Source organism: Melanotaenia boesemani, chromosome 10 (assembly GCF_017639745.1).
Source record: "Melanotaenia boesemani isolate fMelBoe1 chromosome 10, fMelBoe1.pri, whole genome shotgun sequence".
NCBI classification, from domain to species: domain Eukaryota; kingdom Metazoa; phylum Chordata; class Actinopteri; order Atheriniformes; family Melanotaeniidae; genus Melanotaenia; species Melanotaenia boesemani.
The window spans coordinates 34,089,604-34,101,482 of NC_055691.1; positions in this window are offsets into that span (position 1 = coordinate 34,089,604).

Below are 11,879 nucleotides of genomic sequence, written 5' to 3' on the forward strand. Positions count from 1 at the left end.
TATTATCATAAATTTGAGTTTGCCAAATGTGGACCAGTGGTTATTACTTGTTCTTGCAGCATAAATTAACTGAGGGGTATTTTTTAATGTGAAGTCACCTCCAGCTGTTTTTCTCAGCCTTTTGAAGTTCTGCATTCTTTCTATATGTTATACTTTTGAAATGTGTAATTAAATTAGAAATGTAATCCCCTATGGGCTTTCTTTATGTTCTTTTTTTAAATGTATATTGTTAATTATGAGTATTTTTGTCAAGCACACTAAAAACAAATTTCCAACCATTTTAAAACTTGAAACTGGAGATGAATTTTTCTCTGGGGCAGCTGAGATGTTTACAGTGCTGCAGTACTCTAAAGAGACAGATGGGGGCGCTGGAGATCCTTATAGTGCTGAGCATGTAATGTTAAATGGACAGTGAAGGAGGATTTCTGAACTTATTGCCTTAATGAGGTTATTTGGCAAGTTGTATAAATGCCAAGTTAATGGTTTAAATGAAATGAAGGGGACTTTTTAATAGAGTAACCAAGCTTACTGGGTTCGCTTAACTAAATAGTTTGCTGCAAAGCAACAAACGGAGACGAAACACCAGGTAAGCTAATTGTTCCCCAAAACTACAAGACCCACAAATACGGAAAACCAGGTATACTGTAAGAAAAAAAACCCAAAACAAACAAACAAAAAAAAAAAAAAAAACGACGGTATTTTACCATTAATGTTAAACGAAACTGTGAAAACAGCAGAAAGTACCTCATCATGTTAGCCAAAATACCCTGACAGCAAGAGCTTGGACTCACAGGTGTGGTGCTTGTTTGTATTTGTAAAACAAACTCTGGTTTATGTGGAATCTGTATTATCGAGAGTTGCCCCCCACCCCCCATTTTTCAGAGAAATATTGGTCCTGCTGCTAAACTGACTGTATAAAATATTTTACTCATGGACAGCGTAGATGATGAACGACAACTCCCTTTCCTGGGAGAAAACAAAAAACAAAGCTGTTTTTGTACTGGTCTATGATGTATGAGCATGAAGTCGTTTCAGAATCTTATTAAGGAGAGACACTTAACAGCGTATGCCTCTGAAAAATAAAATGCATATTAGTCATGAATAAGTGGAAAAGTAAGTCTGGAATGAGTGTGTTATTGAGTCAGAGAGGGGTCTATTCTACCGTGAGACAAATAACAATGATTTGCTTGTTATTATATATGGGTTTTGTACCAGAAATTAGACCAGCATATGAGGTTTCTGATTTGCTGTATTCAGGTATACAAGTAGAGTGGCAGCAAAGTGGAATCGAAATGAATTACAAAGACAAAATGCAGGTCTAGATAGGACCTAATAATGAAGAGGTGACATCTAGATCTCTGGTTTGACGGTTGATGGTGAAGGCTGGGTGTGTCTGGAAGCTTTCTTCCTTTTGGAAGTTATTTAGAAGATGCTGCAGGATCCACACGTCTGAGGAAATCATCAGTCTGATCTGCTCACTATGGCTTCAGTGTTTTTCACATTCTACCCAATGGGTCCCTCACAATGCAGCCGCCCTCGTAAACAGCTCATTATTGAATTTACACCATTAGCTTATTGCCTTGAACTGGTTGAGAGATGGAAACCTGCCTAATGGCAGTAGCTTGATGTGATAATTAACTCAGGAAAAAAAAGAGCTGCAGTATTTTATTATGCATCCAAGGTTATGTTCTTGCTGTCTAAACTGTGTTTCAAAAAGAGCACCAGCATTGCATCTTAGGAATATCTCACCTCTCAGTTAGGCAGAGTAATAAAGACAACTGAGCTGTGCATCTTCTTTTTTCTTCTGTGATGATCTCCAGTGGCTTTTGATGGTAGGAAAGATCTTTCAATTTGAGATTATTCAAGGCAACAAAGAAGATACTTTTCAGATGAGTGTATCATTTCTTCATGTGCTAATCACAGAGTAAACCCCAGGCTCCACTAATAACTCTGTAGATATGATAAAAAAAAACATTTCTCAGACAAGATGTGGCCCCAAGTGTTGTTTTTTGAACACAAACCGGAAGCATTTATTTCCATTTTACTTCAGTTTGCTGTTATTCTCATTTAATAAACTTACCAAATCATCAAATGAAGAAAGTCAGCTTTGTTGTAGGTTCATTCTAAGTTAAAAGGTTAACCAGATGCTCAGTAATGACATAGTTTAGTTTAGTCAATATTTTATTTTACTTTCTCACAGCCTCACAAAAGCTTCCTCTACAACATCATTAGTGAAGGTGAATTCTCAACCTGGCTGCACACGTTTCTCCATAATTAATAGCTCTATTAATAAACAGTTATAGTTTCCACAGCATAGCTTACATTAGGTGCTAGGTGCCTTAAGGGGTTCACAGATCAAATCTAATTAGCTGCTGTACCTAATTCACAAGGGGAATGCCTTTATATTTATCCAGCCCCTTCAACTTACTTTTTCCTTCAGGTTTTGATGAGGTAAAATGTCCTGAGGGCCTCATATACACAGGAACACTACAATAAAAAGCAATGCAGAACCTCTCCTCCTGTCAGGTGTCATGGTGTTCCCAGAAACAGCTCTTCACATCAGGGACAGGGTTTCCGTGAACGTTCACTCAGAGTGTTCACTGATGAATGGCAACCACAGCATTGGATGCTTAGTCATCAATTTTAATTGTCCTGTCATTCTTTAATAAACCTGCCTGTCTCAGCCAATTATTCCACCGACTTCTGCTGAACAGTCTATTTTTAAGACTTTTTAAACACTCCACTCTCTCTATGGCATAAACTGCCCATGAACTGATGTTAGTGCCAAGTCCTGTTAACACAACCTTCCATCATTTCCTGATGTTTTAGTCAATTTTCCTGGAAGAATAATGGATGATGCGAGTCTTACGGAACATACAAGTGACATAATGGAACCTCTTTTCCCAGAATCCCTCCTGGTGTACACAGAATCATAGGTAGATTGTTCTAAATGTTACAAGGCTACAATTTTTGCTTTTAGAAGCTGTGCCTGCCTCTGTTTGAGTGAAGGGAATGGATTTGGTCAATTATTCATTAAGTAAGCATGAAGCTTTTTAATGTTCACTGACTGCTTTCTTTGGTGTGAGTTTTTTTCTTACTCTTTAATGCCTTGCAGCGCCCAGTTATCTGTTAGAGAAGAGGGGTGATGAGGCTGTTTCATGATGTTTTTTGAGAATTCATTACAGCTTTGTTGTTTTTATGTGGTGTATGTTGGCGTTTCATCTCAGTAGATAACTGCAGAAACCCTCAAGTAAGCTATTCCTCACACTCTGGCCTGGCCCCTGTGATTGAATTAGCCTTTGCTACAGCTATCTCCCACACTAGCAGTCACGGTGAATTTCACCATGTGAGACAACGTGATAAAAGACAGGAGTTGATTTGCATTCATGAAGCACTTAGGAAGTTCAAAGAAATGTAACAGAGTAGGATAGAGCACATGGGTTCCTCTCTAACAGTGTCTCTTTTTGACATGCAAGTAATGCTGCATGAGGTCATTTCCCATCAATAGGTCCCCGTCATAAATAGGCATGAGATTTTTTTTTTTTTTTTTTTGTCTTTGGTGGACAGATTTGGAAATGTCCATTCCCTCTTCAGGTCAAAGATCGTACAAAATGCCAGCCGGTATACGGGATGGCTCATATATTTGGGTGACACAGCCTGGAGCTTGTGCCACATAAAAGAATGCAACGATCAACCAATATGAGATATGTGCTCCAGTTGCACGCTGTGATTCAGAATTGTCTGGAGGCTCGCTGCCAGTTTCCAGAGTTATTGCCTGAAATGAACAGTTTACTGCAGAGAGTGGATTTGGCAAAAACTGCTGTGATGGATTGTGGTTTCTGATTGATAAGAATCATTCAGTCGGCACTTTGATAAATTTTCAGATGTTTTCTGAAAGCAGAGAAATATTGCATAACATCCCTCCTCTGATGCATATAAGTATTGATCTGTGCACATCACGAGGAAAAAAAGCTTGACATGACATAGAAGACAAAGTCAACAGAGCCTGCTTTTTCACCTGTTATATCCTTATCCTTTTGACAAATCAAAGTGAGATGTTCAGCTTTCTGACCTGTCTCAGACAGATTTGTGAAGGAAATTAAAAGTTTTCACTCTGTGGGAATTAGCAGCTGCCAAATACAGATTATGATTTTCTCTGGGTGTTTGGTGCAGCAGAGTGAGAAAGGAAAGAAGAGCAAGGAGTGTGACAATCATATGTGCACATTCAGGCTGCAAAGACATATGGAACTACTCGGTGTAGGCTGCCATAAATCATCATGTTTACACAGTTTAACAGCCCAGATCCTCGAATTTGCATTTATATTGAGGCATTTTGCAGTTTTTCCTCGTTTCTTTAAGCTATAAATGAAATGTGTGATTGTGTAAACATGTGTGCAGTGTGGTTTGGGAACAGTAACCTAAAATTCAAAGGCTTGAGAGCATTAGGTCGTAGGTTCAGTTCCTCAGGGAGAGGATGAGTGTTGTGCATGAGTAATTCTCCCTTCAGCAACTAATGCAGACTTAAGGAAGGCACAACCAGTATTGGAGACACTATTGGCTGGATAGAGCGTGGCAAAGAAAAGGAGCATATGTGTTGGGTTTAGCCGACTTTCAGTGGATGGAAAGCATGAGTGATTTTCCCTCTATCGACAATTCTTTATGCTGAGAGCGGATTTATGTGGCACACAGCTGCGAAGGCGCAAGCTGCGTGTGCACAGGCTCAGCCGACGTGAGGAGGTGTGAGGCAGACACCCTCCTGACCATTGCACAGGGTGGGGTTCACCGAGGAGCTACATCCCCGTGCGCCGCCACGCCCCCGCGTTTGGCGCTGTCCGGTGCTCTGGTGCTGAACGCTGGATAGGAAAACAGCAAACTGCCTGCAGCGCTGTGGACTGCTTGCACGCAGCCGTGCTGCATGGAGCCAAAAGACGGATCTTCCAGGATGAAAAAGCTTAAAGTTCAGAGGGTTCTTCTGGAAGGATCGTGCCGTGGATAACTATGGAGGAAATGTTTCTCAAGTGTTTTTCTTTTCTTTTTGAATGATTTTCTGTCATTTCCCTCGAGTCGCTTGGAGGTAATAACTTGCCACCAACATGATTTGGGGTGTTCTTTTATTCTGCCTTCTGATGCCGGCTGCTGGGTATCAAACACACGGGCGATTGCCTTTCTTTCACGGGCATGTTTTTGAGAACTCGCCACCGGCTTCCAAAGTAAACGGACTAAGCATTCCGGTGAAGCGCATTGACGCGCAAAAATGGTGCCCTTTCTCCGGGATGCACTTCAGACTGTATGGAAACGGCAGTGAAGATTTCCGCGTCTTCGCCCACCACAAGCGGGGAAATGTATTGCTGAAAACTTCCAGGGTTTTGGACAGGGAGACTCGCTCAGAGTACCTGCTGAGCGTAGGTTTGTGTTGTCAGACCTGCGCGTCGGAGTCTGTCGTCTTTGAGGTTGCATTGGTAAAAGTGGACGTTTTGGATACCAACGATCACGAACCGACTTTTCTCAGTGCGGACAGAATCCACATAAGTTTAGATGACACTGCTGCTGTTCGTGGTGTAGTTTACAGGCTGGAAGCTGTCGACGAAGACAGTGGAAAGAACGCAGAGTTGACGTACGTCTCCATCCCCAAAAATGGCAGTTTCTATGTTGTCCCTAAAACGGGCGAAATTTTGCTGGTTGACTCTATTTTGGGGCTTAATTCTACTATCAAATTCTATGTTTATGCCAGAGACCACGGATGGCCCTCGCTGACCAGTAAAGCGGTGTTGGTTACCATTGCTCCCCAGAGGTGGGCGACGCGTCCGGCCGAAATGATGGGGTCAGCGAGGGCAGGGCGGTCGCCCAGGGCGCTCCTTGAACCTGGCACTGTGCTCTCCCTCAATGTATCCGAAGATGCGGGCATCGGCTCAGTCATAATGACCCTGAATCCCACCAGGTTTCAGTCAGCCGCCTACGAGTTGATTTACCCGGAGCCAGATAGCTCTCCAGTCACCGTGGGCCGCGACAGTGGAGATATCACAATAAGCCAAAGGTTGGATCGAGAATCAGAGCCTTTCGTGGAGCTCACTGTTAAGATTCAAGACAAACGAGGTGTGTTTAATATTCCTCTATCCATCCGCACTAAAGTTAGGCCACGCAACAGGCCCCCACCACCCTCCTACCTCGCTTCCACTTCCTTTCCCCTGCCATTATTTGCTTTGTGATTATACCCTGCTTCAAAATGCTGCACATTACATACACATAACCATCACTGGAACCCTCTTATGAGACCTGACATATCGATCACATACATACTGGTCCAGTTAGTGTAGCTGCTGTATATATTGCAGGCTCAATCCACAGGTGCCTCATTATTGTGTATCCATCCACATACCTGGAATATATTCACCAGTAACGATATATTCAGCCGAGAATTTCTTTTAATATAACACACTCAGATATTTGCCCAATTAAGTATATGTTTTAAAATTATTGAATAAATAAGAGTTCATTTGTAGCAGAGAGATGATTCATGAAGGGTCTTTTTTTAAACTGACTGAATTATGTCCTTGATTGACATAGTTTGCGACTGTGAAGTTGTTTTCAGAGCTAATCCTTGCAGAGTGGCAAACCACTGTGACCCTCTTTCTCTCATCTACTGGCATTACCCCTCTAATCCTCCTCTCATTCACTCTCTAGTCCCAGGGATTTGAAGTTGCATTGCCACAGTTAGGAAACCCTCTCAAATACTTGGAGGAAAGGTGAAATCCACATCAGTCAAGCTCTTGGTTTGTCTCTACCTGAAGTTTTGCTTCAAACTAAAAAAAAAAACAAGAACATGAAAAAAAGAAGAAAGAAAACATTGAATCCAAATGATTTGCTTTGTAATTGAGCGTCACAGTGTGCAGGAAACAGTGTGCACTGTTTTCATTCAAATTACCTGCTGCTGCTATATTTTACAGCATGTTCTGCATTCCTGATTGGGATACGTTCTTTTAAAGAGAGATGTTTGGAGATATTTTGGAGAGTACAAAAAAATAAAAAAAGAAGTCAGAAATATGACTTTTTTTTCATCGCATTCACAGATGAGTAATAGAACTCTAGTCTGACAGATATTCAGATACCGTACTCCATTTTACCTCTCTCACCTGCAAAATTCTCCTCCCCTGATCAAAGGCATGGCATGTCCTTTATCCTGCGACTCTGGCTTTTCAGACAGAATCCTGACGGGAGTCTGGGAGGACAGGCCTTTCTTCTGCTTGTTTCACTCCCAATCCGTGCATACACATCTCTGATAGAATGAGTCCATTTTAGCTTTTTTTATGATTCTTTGCAGACATTGAATCTAATCTCCCTGGTGATTTTGCATGTGGGTTCACTTTGGTGTGGGAGCAAATTTGTGCTCTGCCTCACAGATAAAGGCGTAAGCTAATGGATGAATAAGGGAAAGAAAAAAAGGGCGAGAAGCATTTTGGATTTGTACATCTGTTTTTGTATGCGAGTGTGACTGCGTAGTCATGTGCAAATTAACCCCAGGCACAATAACAACAGATTTAATGAGGTCTTATGTGTTGCATCATTTTGGCTTTTTTTTTTTTTACCACAGTGAACTCGCTGTGGCACAGAGCTGTCCATGTTCCTGACAGTCACCTGCTGAATTTAAAACATGTGGCGTCAGGCAGCAGCCCAAAAGCTGTTCAAACAAAACGTCAGTCAACAAGTAACTTTAAAAATATTGACGCAAGTGAGGTGGACAAAACAATACTCTAGCAGAGCTAGAGCAGCTACTAGTAGAGCAACATGAAAGGTATGGTCTCAGAAATCAATACCACAGCTAAAAATTGCTCCCAAAGGTAGTTGTTTTTGCAGCATCAGTCACTTATTATTAACTTTGCCTGCAACTGAGGCATACCATCAGTCTTATTTTATCTTTCAGCTCTGATTCCCTTTAGCCTCTGATCCTTTTTTACAATACCAACCCTCCTGCTCTGTACTTTTACTGCAGCTGTTGCAATTACCCACATAAGCCATGTTTTATAGAGTAAAGTTCTACTTTAAAGTTTGCGAACCTTCAAAAACATTCTATATTTCTGAATAGATATGACTGAAAACAACATCCTACGTGTCCTAAAATCCTAAAAGGAGAACCCAGTTGCACAAATTAGACAGAGTATGATATATGAGGGACATTATGTGATATGATTGAGCACCTTTTTTTGTTTTGTTCTTTTCTTTTTTTTTTTTTTTTTTTTTTTGGGTTTTCTCTTAAAACAAGAGAAAAAAAATTTGACATTTCAGAAAGTTTGGACTCCAAACAGATTATATCCAAATGGAGACAATTCAAGACCAATAGTCTTTACAGGCATGCGTTAATCTGTGATATCACATAGGAACTGACAGGAATTACTGTAAATGTTAATGTTCATTAGTCCACCTTCAAATGAGGCCTGAATGGTTGTGGTATACATGGCAGGGCTGCTAACAGAAGTCTACTGCTCTGAAACCACTACATTATTGGACATGTCAAACATGGCAGGGGTGATATCATGGTCTGGGCTTGTTTTGTTGTATGTGGGCTTCGACCATCACTGAACAGTGAATAATGATTTACACCAGGAAGTTTTTCAAGAGGAATGGGCTCATGTGCAGGACTGAAACATGTAGTTGTGACTGCACCAGATATTTTTTCACTTGTAGATGTTTGATCATGATCCTTGATGAATAATGAGAAATTAAGAGCAGTTGTTAGAATCTATGTTTTGGGTTCAATATTTTAGCAGATAAAGAGAAAAATGTTAAACTTCCAGACACCACTGTGTATTAATGTGTACATTTGTGATTTCTTTTTTCTATTAGTTAGCTGTTCGTGTCCCTCAATATTTCCAAGATTACACAGGTTACATTTTGTTTTGGGAAAAAGTACACGTTGTGATGAACTAGCAAATATGGATATGCTTAATGTATATTGAAAGCATTTATTAAATGGTTAATGTGGGCATGAAAAGCTAATCACAGTGGTGTGAGGCTGTCTTGCGTTAATAAGTTTGCTGTGAGTACAGAGTTATGATTAGAGCCATCTGATGAGATGTAATTAGTGTTGTTCAAATGGAGATTAAAAAGCCAAGTTTGACACTTAGAAAAACTGGCACGCTGCATATAAAGGAGAGATGGAACAGCAGGTCTGGATTACTCTCAGTATGGTGTCTATCCTTGCTGAGTTACTTACCTAAAGAGGATGTGCTTAGCCAAAACTCAACACTTGTTCCACCCGCGGGTCTAAGATGTGTCATGTTTGAACCATGAAAACTTCATCAAAGCTGCTGCGTGATTCAAAAACAATGTTAAGAGTATTTTGCCGTATCAAGGCGTACAGTTCTGTATGAACCAATGCTGATGTTCATAGTCATGCATTTGATTAAAGTAACTTACCATAAATCTGAAATCTGCTACAGATGTCTTATCATCAGACATAGTTTTGACTGGTATTTTCTGCAGTAATTGATCAGTTTATGTAATCATGCAGCATACTGTAACATATGACTGCCTCTCTTACCGGTTTGTGCTAGTTCATTACTCAAGCTCACTCTGAAGTGATATGCTTCTCTCACATATCACCGCCAAAATGCTGATTCATTACACTGCTTACTTTTAAGTTATATCCCCAAAGTTAGGCATTACTCTTTAGTAAAACAAAAACATTTTCAGTTGATTTCTTATCTTTTAATCATTTTATTTTCTCAAAGTTAAAAAAATCCATCATCATCAGAGCATGTCTGGAGCAACTTTTCTTATTTACTTGTACATTTTCAGAGGTCATAACAAGATATTTTAGATAAATTAGACTTTTTAAAAAAATTAGATCTCTGGAGCCCCTGTCAAGTTTTTACAGTGGTCCTCCCACTATGATGTGTCAGATTTAGCACACAGTAGTATCACCTTCTTTGTTTAAAGAACTTGTTCTTCCTCAGAGCCAAATGAAAGTGTCCTTCTATTCCTTGAAAAAGATCCCCTGCTAATGCTGGAGAAATATTTAACTTCTACGCTGTATTCAGTGCAACAATAATCCCCAGAGAAAACATTGATATTTTTCTGACAAAGCCTCTGTGTATCAACCCATCTAAAAGAAGGTAAAAGTAATGGAAGTAGGCCATGACTCATGACTCAAAGAAACTGGCTATGCAGTGTTGTTCTGCAGAGAGGGAGTGAAGGACCACTTCAGCTCTTCCTGTAAAGGATTTTCACTGGTCCACCAAGAATGTCAGTTTAAATTTGTGGTGGGGATTTTTCCTTTTTGGTTGTCCCACCCGAACAATCCCTTTCTTTAAACCTGAGTGGAAATCTGTTAATGGTATTTGATAGCTTCGAAGAAGTATTGAACTTGCAGTGCTGTCCTAAGTGGGTTGGAGTGGAGGATATTGGAGCAGCTTCTTCCCCTCTCCTTTAGTTATCTGTGGGCAGACTGGTATTCAGTTTGTGGTAATCACCTCTTCGCAGCCTGTTTTGTCTGGGAACCTTCACATTCTCTCCTCCGCCTTCGTCTCTCCTCCTGCCTCTGTCTCACAGTCAACATCTCGCCTTGTGCTGCCTTTAATCCAATTTCTCCTTTCCTACTTGCCCCACCCACAAACTACTTTGCATATTCCCCTTGTGATGTGAAATGAATTGAGAAGAGACTCGATCTAATTTTTGTTTGTAATTTGTGACTGAGGGGCTGTTTGTTTAAGTAGAAAACAATTTCACAAAAAACTATCTGCATTTATTAAATTTAGTTTTTAATGCCTTGGGGTGATTATGCTTCATTTTTAGAGTGATTGTGAGCATGTGTGTATTGTTTTAAGTAAATTTGTTTGTGCAACAGTCGGTTTAATGTTAACTGCTGAGATTAGTATTTCTGAATCCAGATTACCTGCAGCAGAGAATCTTTGTTGCCTCTGACGATGCAGCTTCAGAGCTGTAATGCAGCCCTGCAGCAGTGGATTTCTGCTTTGTGGTCTCTCATAAATCAAATGGAGGTGTCTAACATCCTCACAGTCCTCTCCTTTAGCCTTAGCATGCATCTGCTGTCATGTAGGAGGGAAGGATGTGTGTCTGCTAGTTTTTTGGGATTAAGCAGTAAGAACAAGAAGAAGGAAAGGAGCTCTACATGTAGGAGAGATAGTTAAGGTGGATATGAGACAGTCAAAAAGGTCAGAACAAATGGTACAGCTGAGGCCAAGAATGCTGCTATGAGATCAGGGAAGTTAAGAGAGGCAAAGGTGAGGAAGATAGAGAAGCACATAGGGAGAAAAAGATAGGAGTGTGTTAATACATGCCAATTCATGAACCTTTTTTTTTCTTCCAACACCCCTGCAAGCTTCACTGGAAATAAGTAAAGGGCAGCCAGATGAGAGACAGGGTGTTGTAGACTGCTGATGAGAGGTCAGCTTGGTGAAAAGTAATTGTCAAATGGTTATAGGGCAGAAGTGAGAAGCTGTTGGGGTGGCAGGAGGAGAATGAGGTGTGCATGTACTTTAGCCTGTAGTGCAAAGTGAATGGTTACAGGGCACAACAGGGTTGGGAAAAATATAGTGCTGTACAACTGTAAAAAGGGCAGTGTGTGCTGGTATTTGTCTGAAAATTGTTGTAGGGCAAAGAGTGAAGATGAGAAGACAAGAATCACCTGCCCTTGGGAATGGAATGAAGAGAGAGAGGAAAACAGTGCACGATAGAAGGACAAAATACATGTGTGTTGTCTAGCAACGATGCTTGGATTTCCTTTTCTGCCCTGAGAGTAATTATCCTATATTAGTGCGCTGTTTGATGCACAATTAATAGATGGATTAAGTGAGATTGTTTTATGTAGGGTAGCACGAGGAGAAAGTTTTCCATCAGTTGGAAAAGTAAAAAGTTCCTTGAAT